We start from the raw sequence: 12072 nt of genomic DNA, 5'->3' as shown, positions 1-12072 counted from the left end.
ACCACTCAGCGTTTTGGCAAATGAGGCCCGTGATGCACAGTGACATGATGTAGTTTATCTCACTGGTGACAGGCCAACTGGGGTGAATGCCACACAGGGCTCGGCTCAGAGCTGAGGCTGCGGGGCTATTGGCAGAGCAGGGTAGTCCCTCCAGACCTGCTTTCCTACCTCCTAAGGGACAGAGGGAGCATTTTGGCACTGGGCTTTGCTATGTCCGGGGCATGGGCGTGGGCTGGTCTATCCCATTGGAGGCCACTGTGCAGTGGTAGCTCTGCTGGGAAGGGACTGTCGGGTCCAGGGCTCTTCCCTTTAAGTCCAAGTCCAGTGTAGGGCACTAGGTAATAGCTCAGGGTTGGGGAGTCAAGGTAAAGCAGTGCTGGAGAGCACTGGCTCTGGAGTCCACTGAGTTTGAGTCCTGGCTTTGCTGATACCCGAATGGGTACCTTGGACGTGGTGCCTCGGTGATTTCATCTGTGAGGTGGGGACGACAGTGTCCTCCCCCTGGGGCTCTTGGGAGAGTTAAATGAAACACCCACATAAAGGGCTCAGTGCTGCCTTGGCACTGAGTCAGGGCCTGTAAAATGATAGCTACTCTCCCCCTCCTTGTTACTGAAGCCACATTTGCTGAGGAGCAACACACAAGGAAGGTATTTGGTGTGGAAAGGCTGATGGGGCATCTGTCTGTCTGTCTCCCTCCCTTCCTCCCTTCCTTGACAAGCCTGGACAACCCAACCACTTTTTCGCGTGCTTGTTTGTGTTTCTAGATTTTCTTCTAATTTGGGGTCAATTGATTCTCGTCACAAACAGATGCCTGTTACCATTTTCTGCTGCATGTTTATTTAGAAAAAAATCAATTGTTGTGTTCAATATAATCAAATTTATTTGCTCCCTGGGAGTCTCCATGCTCTGACAAGAATGGCTCTCCCATCCCCCAAATGTGGCTGGTATCCCTCTTTGGTCTGGTAGGATGTCCATTCCTGGGAGCTCTTAGGGTCCCCAGTTGACGATTTGGATCCTCAAGCCCATAGAGGCTCACAGTGTGAACAGCAGTGGCCCTGTCCCACTACAAACTCACTCCTGCCCTGGGGGAGGTGTGATGGCCTGTGGGCCTTTTCTTCTTCCCGGTCTGGATAAAAGTCTGTTTGGGGCAAGGGAATTAGTTTTGTCCCAACCATACCCCCCACCCCCAGCCCCCAGCCCCCAGCAGGCTGAAACGTAGGCCTGGCAAATGGACCAGAAGTCAGGACCCGGTACACGAGCAGTGTGGATGGTGGAGGGAGGTTCCTGTGTAGAGCATGTGCAGGGACCAGGCACAGCTGGGCCCCTGGAGGGCTGCACGAGGCTAAGGAGGATGGGCCAATGCACCTCATTCCTCCTGGTCCCTCCCACCTTCCTCACAGACAGCAGTGGGGCTCAGATCTGCTGGGAGCTTCCTACTGCCCTGGGCAGGGCCCCCACACCGGCAGGCCAGTGAGGCCCAGGGGGTGGGTCCCACCATCTGGGTCCCATCAAGTGCAGCCACCGTTCCAGGCTCTGCTCCTGCTACATCCCGAGAGTTCCCTGTGAGTTCAGGCTTCTCCACCTCAGCACTGTCCAACGCACGCCTCCTGCTCAGGAAGGTATGCATGTGTCTATGAATCAACCTGGAGACAAGGTGTCAGGAAGGGTCCGTTCCCTGGACTCCCAGTCTTGCCCCCTGCTAGGGTCCTCCCTTGCCATGCAGCTCCCACCCTCTGCCACCATTCACTTCCAGGGTCTGTGCCAGATGCTCATGGCATGCTGGGACCCAACGGAGCTTCCAGTCCTGGGCATCAGAGGTGTCCACGGAGGGGGAGCTCGGGAGGCTGGGGTGAAGGTAGCCTCCCTTGGGGAGCGCTGTCCAGTGTGGGCCCTGAGGGACGAAGGGCAAGCAGGGTAGATGACACCAGGCATCAGGGAGGATACAGGCAGAAGCAGGCAGCACAGCGTCTGGAGAAAGCTGATGTGGAGGCAGAGTGAGTTGAGGAGGAAGGGAATCCTAAATTCTTCTTTGTCCTAGAAGCAGTTGCACTTTACATGAATCTCAGCCTCAAAAAATGAAACCATTGGCTCAATGTTCCTGAGCCCCTCTCGTGTCCCTGTGGCTTTGGGGAGTCACAAACACCAGGTGCCATATCTGCACCCACAGAGCTGGCCATTTTAGATGAGTCCCAACCCTCTTGCTGAGACACCCTTTGATGCTTCATTTCCAGCAAGGATGGTCCTCGGGCAATCCCCACCCTGGGCAGGCCTTGGTTTCCAGGATGCTGAGCCGCCTAGCAAGGCCCATAAAAGTCCCACTTGTATTTTTTTCCTTCCAGCCCCCTGATGTCATCATGGGAGCAGACGACTGTGGCTCACTGAGAGGATCCGTGGGCGTTTGTGGATCTGCTAGACCTGGCCTTCAGCTAAAAGCTCTTCATGCTGCTGCCAGTTTTAAACAGTTGTCTTATTAGGAAAGAAATATGTGTCCATCAAAGAATGCTTGGAAAGTACAGATGAATATAAAGAAAGAAAAGACATCATTCAAGTCCCTCTCCCAGTGGTGGGAAGGAAGTTAAGCAGGACGCTCCGTGCAGGAGATTCTAAGCCCAGGAGCCAAATGAGCTGAGCCCCTGGCTGGCCCTGGTTCACCTCACAGGGTTTTCCCTTACTCAGCTTGGATAAGAGAGGGTCAGTATCCCAGGGTTGGGTTCTTATCTTTAGCTAGGTCATCCCTGACCCTCACCCAGCAAGCCCACACAGGGGACATGAAGAGGTGGGGGTGTGGAGGGACAGGCTGGCCACTAGATCATGCTCCTGCTTGTGGTTGTGGCCCCCCTCCACCATCTGGAGTGCCCTCCACCCAAATCACCAAGCTTCATTATCCCGGCCCCTGCTGAGACATCACTGCATCTAGGATCCCTGCCCCTATCTGGGGGCAGGTCTGGGGCCCAGGGGACAAGGGGGATCACTTGTCTCTGAAGCAGAGCAAGGCCCAGTCTTTAACTTTGGCCTCTGGACCCTCGGCCCTTTGGAGGGAAGGTCTCTGAAAGGGGTACAGCAGAAGCCTGAGGACCACAGTCCTCCTCCCTGGGTCCCTGTGGGTGCTGACCATGATGACAGTGAGAATGGCAATGGCCAGCCCTTCCTGGGAGCCCTGCACCAGGGCCGATTCCTGCTGCCTGTGCAAGTCAGTCTGGAGTAGAGTTGCATTTCCCCACTAACTGATTCACGGCTGCTGGGACTTCCAGAGAGAATTCTGGAGAGTCGGATGCTTGCAGGTGATGCTGAGGTCTGTGCCCAAGCCAGCTCAGCAGGGGCTGTTGAGCTGGGATATGGAGGGGGTCTGTTGTATGCATGAGTGGGATGGATGCAATCCACCCCGCAGACATTTCTCTCCACGTGCTAGGAAAGTCATTTAAAGGTTTCCTCTGAGTCTAGGTGGTTTCCATGTAAAGAGAGAGATTTGTGTCATAAGGGTTCCCTGGCTGGGCCAGAGCCTATGGTCAGGCTTGGAGAGTTCCAGGGAGGTCCCCTGCAGGCCCACAAGCTCACTGAGCTCTGACCACAGCTGATGCACACCTGTCTTGGGGCCTTCTCACAGGCTTTCTCCTCACCTCTTCTGTCTGCTTTCTTCAGGGCCCCAGCCCAGCCTTCTCTGCCAGGAAGCCTTGCTCCTCCTGTTTGCACACATAGACCTGCATCCTTGCGTCTGGTTTCCTACTCTGCCCAGTGTGGATTGTTTTTTGTGAAGCCTGTGCTCTTAGGTTGGGCTCTGGGCTTATACAGAGCAGCCCATGATGCAAGGATCTAGGCTGAGTAGTATTTTAGATGTGAATTCAAGAAATGTGCAGAAGGGAAGTGAGACTGGAGAGGGGGGCAGCCAATGAACCATCATGGGTTGCCACTCTGGGCAGCTGGAGCTCAGTCCCACGGAACCTTCTAGGGACTATGTCCAGCAGGCCTCAGAGCTGCTCCACTCAGATGAGAGGGTGCAAAGCACTCTTCCACCAACTTCTGTCCCTTGTTGGCCGAGGGTTGCTCCTGGGGCACTAATGACCGCTTCATCCAGCACTTCTGGACTCCCCACATGAAGCCCTGGAATACTCCTGAGGACTACAAGGGCCCTGAGGATGGAGATGCAGGTACCCAAGGTGGGGGGCTGTTGGCCAGTGTCATGGGCAGCTGTCCCCCAAAGCTACATACAATCTTGGGGGTTGATTGAGGGAATCTGGATGGGATGTTAGCATCTCGTATATCTCCTCCATGGAGGATACTGCAAGTTCCGGGCAGGTGGGACTGGAGTGGACAGCTGCTCATGCCCGCTCAGGTATGAAAGGTTTACCGAATGAGTTCATTAGGGAATATGGTTGAGAACCGAGTCTTGTGGCTCCAGGGCAGACTGTCTCCTACAGAAGCCATGGTGAGGGGACCCCCTGTAACAACCTTCCTGGTGATTTCACCATAGGTTGTTACTGTCTGCTTGATACTAACGCCATTAATGACGGTCACCACAAGGCTGGACGGAGCACTGGACAGGGAGCCAGGAGACCATCTGGTTCTGCCCTGACTGGCTCTGAGACCCTAGGAAGGGGGTTCATTCCCCTGCCCTTCGTGCCTCCACTTCCTCCCTCAGAATGGGGGCCACAGTAATCCCTCACTACCGTCCAGAGTCATGACTCAGAAGACAATGTAAAAGGCTTTGGCAAAGTCCAAGTGGTCGGCCAGGCCTGAGGGCTTCTTGGGATGAAGTAGGCTTGATGACCCAAGCAAGCTGGAGCATGGCTCATCTGTCACTGTCCCCTGCACCGATGCCCAGCACCTGGCACAGGTGGCTGCTGACTTGCTATTTGTGGATAAACAGAAGATTTCCTCCCTCCTCTTCCACTACCTGCAGACACTCCTCCCTCTGGGAGGGAGGCTTACGTCCAGGTCAGCCCGACAGAGACGAGCATCCCAACAGGCCCTTGGAAGAGCCCGCCACTTTCCCACCAGCCTGGGTGCCCTCTCTATGCAGCAGCCATCTGGGCAGCCCAAAGCCCTGGCCCAGGGCTGCCTGCCAGCCCATGTGTGGGGGGCTCCTCTTGCTCCTGGGCCGGGGCTGCTTTGGCAGATAAAATATTGATCAGCCTGCTGAGAAGCCCAGAGTGTGATCCTATTTTCATGTCAGAACTTGGTAATGAACTACATTTATCAAGCCCATTCTCCATGAGAAAGGTCAGCCACAGATCTAGCTAAGTTGTTATGACACCTCATTAATCTAGTTCCCTCAATAATTGTCCCTCTGTGAAGATTCTAATGTTCTCCCATTCCAGCCACACTCCCTCCATGCCGAGGGAGATTATTATAGCAGGAGCACGGGCACATCCGCATTTAATTTTTTGAGCAAAGAGAGATAGGAAGCAGGTAGCAGCCTCTGGAATTAAATGTCCATCAAAGAAACACTTTCTAGTGCACAACAAAGGGAAGCAAGGGAGGCATTGTGAATATTCCATTAGCCACACATGCCCCTGCCCGACAGGGCCTCACAGGGACTGTCTTCACTCTGAGGCAGGTGAAGCCTCCAGTCCCAGGTGTGGATGGGGCTGGAGGGCCCCCAAGAATCAAGGGGAGCCAGTCTGTACCATGCAGGCAGGTGGGGGAGGCACCATCCAGACAGCAGGACGCTTGGATTCTAGCTGAGAGGGAGAGATGGGTCATGTGGTTAAGGCCCCTGACGGAGGTCCAGGTTCTGTAACTGCTGAGCAGACAGGTCAGTATTGCCCACTCTCAAGCACCCTGGGGGGAGGGGGTCCTCCCACTGTTACCTAAGCAACAGCTATGGGCTACTCCCTTACCTTCCTGAAGCAGGCCCACAGACTTTACTTCCAGGTGCTTCCTTCCTGAAAGGTCCTTTCTCATAATCTGACTTTTCTGCCAGGGTGGGCACCTGCCGGCAGGTGAGGGTGTGGGCTGGAGACACCTGACACTGGGGAGGGAGGGCGGGTGAGGAAGATGGAAGGGGCCATCCCTGGCTGCCCCTCTGCCTCCCTCACCCCCAGCTATTCCTTCCCCGAGTCCTTTGGCCTCTTTGCCCATCATGCCACTCCGTGTAAAGAGGTCCCCGTGTGCTGCCCCCATGTTCTATCACTATACTTTGTCCAGCCTCCCTCTCTGCTCCTATTCACTCATTGCTGACTGTCAGACTGCCCTGTGAGAGTGGAAGCCCCCCAAGGCCAGGGTCTTGCCTTGTTGCAGTGCACACCTTGCACCTGGCCCTAGCACCTACACGGTGACTGTCTGTTGCCTGCACGACTGTAGAGTCCTTGGTGGAGATGGACAGCCGGTGGGTTCAGAAATGGCTGTAGCCCTGCCCAGAGGAGAGGACCATCTCAGCCGCCCTGCACCACAGTGACCGAGGTCTGGAACTCTGGAGGGCGCTGGAGCCTGGGTCATCTATCATGCCAGCTCCCATGGGAGGGCTGTGTGTGTGATGTGGGGTGGTGGGACAGCTCCGGCATGTGGTACATGAAGCCACGCTCACTGGAGTCTGAGCTGCCTTGCACTTGCCAGGGGGCATGGACTCTATCTCATCCACTGGGGCACCCCAAAGCCTTCAGTGGTGGCCCCACAGAATGAAGTCTGGCCTGACCAGCCTGGGGGTGGTGGTGGCATGGTGGTGAGCCACAGAGGGACTGTTGCCTCCCTGGACACTAGGTTACATAGAAGTGGCTCCTCTGAGTCCCCTCTTGGGGGTACACACGACTCCCTAGAAGCTGCCTCTGGAGAGGAGGCTAATGTACATTTCTGCCTTCCTGTTCTGCATTGCTGGTCATGGAAGGGCTGGCCAGCCCTGTGAAGAGGCCAGGTGGCTGGAGGGACCTAGACTTGGAAGAGCAGTCCCAGCAAGGTGGGCTGTGGGTGAATCTGGCCACAGCACAGCTTTGGGAAAGATCCAATTCCATACTAGGGTTCTGATCAGTGAGCATAAAGCTGACACCAGGGATTCTCTGTGCTTTATGAACAGGTGGCTTGGGGAGGGTCATGGGGGTGGGGGGAACCCAAGGCCACTGTGAAGATCCCAACCCCTGATGGCTGGCCCTCACTAGGGCAGCCCTGCCCTTTAGGAGTTCCCTACAAAGCCCAAATTGACTGGACAGGGAATGTCAGGCCAGATTACCAGGCGTGAGGGAAATGCTCTGCCACTACCAGGAGAAATCCTTTGGGGGACGGGTGTGGGCTAAGGGACAGGGAGATGGGAAGGAAGAAGTGCTGAGGAGAGGGCTGGTGAATTGTGCTCAGAGTCACCAGCATGGGGGCTGTGGCATCTCCCTTCCCAAACCACACCGAGGACATTCCTTCAGAAACTGCATGGTTGTCAGCCATGCCCTCGAGCCACACCCACTGGATGCCAGTCCTTCTTGGACCTGACAGGTGGCCGGGCCCCTAGGCTTGGATCCTGAGACTCTAGCCTGGGAACCCCCAGAGGGGCCCAAGGGACAGACTGGACGTGCCCACAACGTTGGCTGCTGTTAGATCTGCTTCTGGGCAGACACAGTCCCCACCCCCACCCCCACCCCCACATCAGAAGCCCTAGCTCCCGCACTGTCCGTCGCCTGCCTAGTAGGCAATGCCACTGCTGCCCAACAAAGCTGTGATCCCTCCCACCAAGGCAAAAACTTGACTTAATCGTCTGGCACCAACATCACAGCTAAACGTGGTTATGTTACATGGGCCTCAGTTGCAATGTGTCATTCTGAGGTCTATTTTGAAACCACTAAGCTGTGCAAAGAGCAAGAAGCATTTTACTCCCGGATCTAATTTATGAGCCGCCATAACTTTACTGGAGTTTAGCTTAAGAGGAACAGATGTTTAACTTGATGTAAATTCATGAACATTAACAATCTTTCTGCTGCCATTTCTGAGAAAATTCAATTAACAATAAATGCCAAAACCAATGGGTTTATCTTTGGGACAGTCTTTTGCCAACATGATGTAGTTTTGCTTATGGTGTTGACCAAGCCTCAAAATTCTGAAAATTCTATGAGATAGTGAAGCACACATGGTACCGTCTCCTCGCAATCCTCAACAAGAACAGGTGTACTCTAAGTCATGCCACCTGGTGACCTCCTGCTGGCTGTCGCCTGGGGCCCATAACTGCTGAGCAGACAGGTCACTATTGCCCACACTCAAGCACCCTGGGGGGGTCCTTCCACTATTACCTAAGCAACAGCTATGGGCTACTCCCCTATCTTCCTGAAGCAGGCCCACAGACTTTACTCTCAGGTGCTTCCTTCCTGAAAGGTCCTTTCTCATAATCTGACTTTCTGCCAAAGCCTACCTCTAAGGAGCTGCTTTTGTCTGCTCCAAGCCCCACATTCTCATCTTGTCCTTGTTCCCTGACTGTCCCCTCCTTAGATCATGTTCCAAAGCCTCTGTGTCTGCTGGGTGAAGATCTTCACTCTCTTAGAGAACTAGTCCACGGTGCCCCGTGGCAGGCATGGTCACTGGCTCCATGGGCACTGGTGGGCTGCTGTCTGCCCATGGTTCGGAGGTGCTCTGCTGGCCTCCTGACTCTTCCATCCTTCCAAGCTCCACCTTGGTCCCCTCCTCACCCACTAGTCCTACTGCTAGAATTGGTAACGGGCTCACCACACTCATTAGGAACACTTCATCCTTCCAGGTCCCAAAGGCTGGCCAACTGTCCTCTGTCCGTGTCCTCTGTTCTTTTCCCTGGGTGCCCTATTAGTGATCTCAGCTGGCTCTGAATATTCTGGGTTGAGGGCACAGGGCCCACTTTGGGCAAACAGAATAAGACTAAGACTCCACATGGCCTTTCACCCTGCCAGGGTCCAACCTACATGCTGCATGGACCACATGGTTCTGACCTGCTGTGGCCCCCCTGCACAGCAAGCCTGCTCCAGCGCAGGGGGTTGTAACCACCTCTGTGTGCACCTGAATTGGTGGATGAAGCCTCCTCTAATTTTTGCCCCAGTATCGGGTAATTTAAATTAACAAAACCACCCAGACCTTTGTTAGATAAATGGTACATTTGCTCATGAATGCCTGGTTCAATTGACGTTGCTATACAATCTGCCGTTTGACATTTACAATCCTCTCTTCTACTCCTATTAGAGGAAGCAAAATTGGTTGGATTCCTGGGAGAGGGATCCACAGACACTTTTTATGGTTGACTGGCACATCTATCAGGTGGCCCTGGAGTGAAAGAGTAATGTTTGAAAACTTGAATAAATGCTGAAGCCCTTCTGGCATGAAGAGCCTGAGTTTTCACTCTTGTGTAAGCAGGAAACCCACACGCAGCCAGGATCCTTAGCAAGTCCCTGATTCCTTCTGGAAGGAGGGCACCAACGCCCCACAGCCCCCAGCTCTCCCACGGCCCCATCCAGAGCTGGGCGCCTACGTACTGCAGTCCCACCCCTCACACGCAGCGAGAGGAGAGGCAGCAGGTCCGGATAGGGGGACCGCCACCAGGCACGAAGCTGCAGTGGATGAGGGGGAGAGTGTTGGGCACCACCCCTGCTCTTGATAATTGCATTCCTGAGACTCTGTCCCCCCAACCACCTGACCAAGGGGAAGAGTCGTGCTATTGAGAGGGCAAAAATGTCACTTCTCAGGAGTCAGTGATGTCCAGGAATGTCACTGCCTTGAGCCTTTGAGTAGTTATGGAGCTGAGGGGGACCTCAGCAGGGCCTGCGGCTGTCTCTGGCTCAGTGACCGGCCAGGACTAGGGCCGCAAACAACAGAGCAAGCACTTTGCTCTCATGTGGACTCACGTCACATGCAGGGCAGCTTCGTGTGAGAGCTCAGGAGGGGCAGTGCTGTTCCCAGGTGTACTGGAATCCTCTAGGGAGGATCTTCAATTCTCATGATGATCACGAGGCTTGGTGGCACTTAATGAGTGGGGCGAGGGACCCCAGGGATCCTAGAGTCTATAGCCCAGTCTTGTGCAACAAACTTCTGCTGGTCTGGCACCTCGTACAAGTTTTTGAATGTCTCAGTGGATAGTCACTGAAGTGAGGGCTCCTGCTACTATTCTATGAGCCCAGATTCTAACATGATGTTATAGACAAAGTATTTTGCTCTCTGAGTTTGGCAAGGATTTTCCAAGAAGGTACCTATGCTGTACACTGTAAATTTTGTTTACAACTTTATCAAGAATTGTTCACCATTTTGGAGAATCACACCTCCAAAAGCAATGTCACTTCAGTGCTCAAACTGTCAACATAACATGCCCATCACAGGCGCTGTCTGCAGCTGTTGTGTTCATAGGATCCACATAATATGTGCTAACATCTGACCACTATGAATCAGTATATGCAGCTGGTGTCCAAACATTTACATACTGAAAGGCATATTTTATTCCTACTACTTTTCCTTCCATCTATCTATCTATCTATCTATCTATCTATCTATCTATTTCTTTCTTTCTTTCTTTCTTTCTTTCTTTCTTTCTTTCTTTCTTTCTTTCTTTCTTTCTTCTTTCTTTTTTAAATAGAGATTGAAACAGAGCAAGTGTGAGCAGGGTGGGAGGAGCAGAGGGAGAAGGAGATAGAGAGAGAGAATCTTAAGTAGGATCCACATGGACCAGACACAGGGTTCCAGACACAGGGCTCCACGACCCTGAGATCACAACACTGAGATCACGACCTGAGCCAAAATCAAGAGTCTGATACTTAACTGACTGAGCCACCCAGGTGGCTCCCTAATACTTTTCTCATATTTCTCATTTATATCCCATTTGAATAAGACACATAATCATTTTAAGATGATATAGGGGCTCTACAAAATATCTGCTATGAAAAGGTGGCTATGGGTCTGACAGGGTTAAAGAAAACTGATTTATATGAACGACTAGAATCTGTGGTCTTCTTCTTAACCCAGTATTTTTTTTTAATTTCATGATGAAATACCCATAATGTAAAATGTACTATCTAAGCCATTTTTAAGCATACGATTCAGTGGCCTTAAATAAATTCATAATTTTGTGTGACCATCAACATCATCCTCCATAACTCTTTCCATCTTGTAAAACTGAAACTCTGAAACCCTTGAAACAATAGCCCCCATAATTCCCTCCTTCCCCCAGCTGCTGGCAACCACCATTCTACTTTCTGGCTCTATGATTTTGGCTTCTCTAAGTTATTTCATGCCAGCAGAATCATGCAGTATTTGTCTCTTAGTGAGTGGCTTATTTCACTTAGCATGATATCTTCAAGGTTCATTCATGTTGTAGCCTATCAGAATTCCCTTGTTCTGTAAGCCTGAATAATACCCACTGTGTGCAGAGACCACATTTTGCTTATCCATCCATCAGTCAGTAGACACTGAGTTGCTACCAGGCTTTAGTTACAGTGAGTAACACTGCTACAAACACGCATGTACAAATATCTCTTCAAGATCCTGCTTTCAATTCTTTTGCAAACATATCTAGAAGTAGAATTGCTGGGTCATATGGTATCTCTATTTTTAATTCTTTTTAAAGATTTTATTTATTTGTTTAAGATAGAGAAAATGAGAGACAACATGAGTGGGGAGAGGGGCAGAGAGAGAGGGAGGAGACTCCCCACTGAGCAGGGAGCCTGACACAGGGCTCGATCCCAGAACTCTGGGATCATGACCTGAGCAGAAGGCAGATACTTAACTGACTGAGCCACCCAGGTGCCCCTATTTTTAATTATTTTAAAGATTTATTTATTTGAGAGAGAATCTCAAGTAGACTCCCTGCTGAGCGCAGAGCCCCTTTCAGGGGTCTATCTTACTACCCATGAGATCATGACCTGATGACCAAACTCACGAGTTAGATGCTTAACTGAATGAGCCATCCAGGCGCTCCTTTTTTTTTTATTTTTATTTTTTGAGGAACCACCATACCATTTGCAAAATTGGCTGTGCCGCTTTACATTTCCACCAACACAAAGGTTCAAAATTTTGCACATCCTTGTCAAGATTTTTCTTTCTTTCTTTCTTTCTTTCTTTCTTTCTTTCTTTCTTTCTTTCTTTCTTTCTTTCTTTCTTTCTTCTTTCTTTTTCTTTCTTTCTTTTTATAAGGGCCATCCTAGTGGGGGTAAGGTG

At 51.9% G+C, this 12072-nt stretch overlaps 1 protein-coding gene across 6 annotated transcripts in view; it reads right to left on the bottom strand.

Annotated features, from left to right (window-relative positions):
- FSTL4 (follistatin like 4) overlaps nucleotides 1-12072 on the bottom strand; it is a 558936-nt gene that overhangs the window by 123466 nt on the left and 423398 nt on the right. The window lies entirely within an intron of this gene.

Source organism: Vulpes lagopus, chromosome 7 (genome assembly GCF_018345385.1).
Source record: "Vulpes lagopus strain Blue_001 chromosome 7, ASM1834538v1, whole genome shotgun sequence".
Lineage (NCBI taxonomy): Eukaryota > Metazoa > Chordata > Mammalia > Carnivora > Canidae > Vulpes > Vulpes lagopus.
This window is presented reverse-complemented; position numbering and strand designations above follow the sequence as displayed.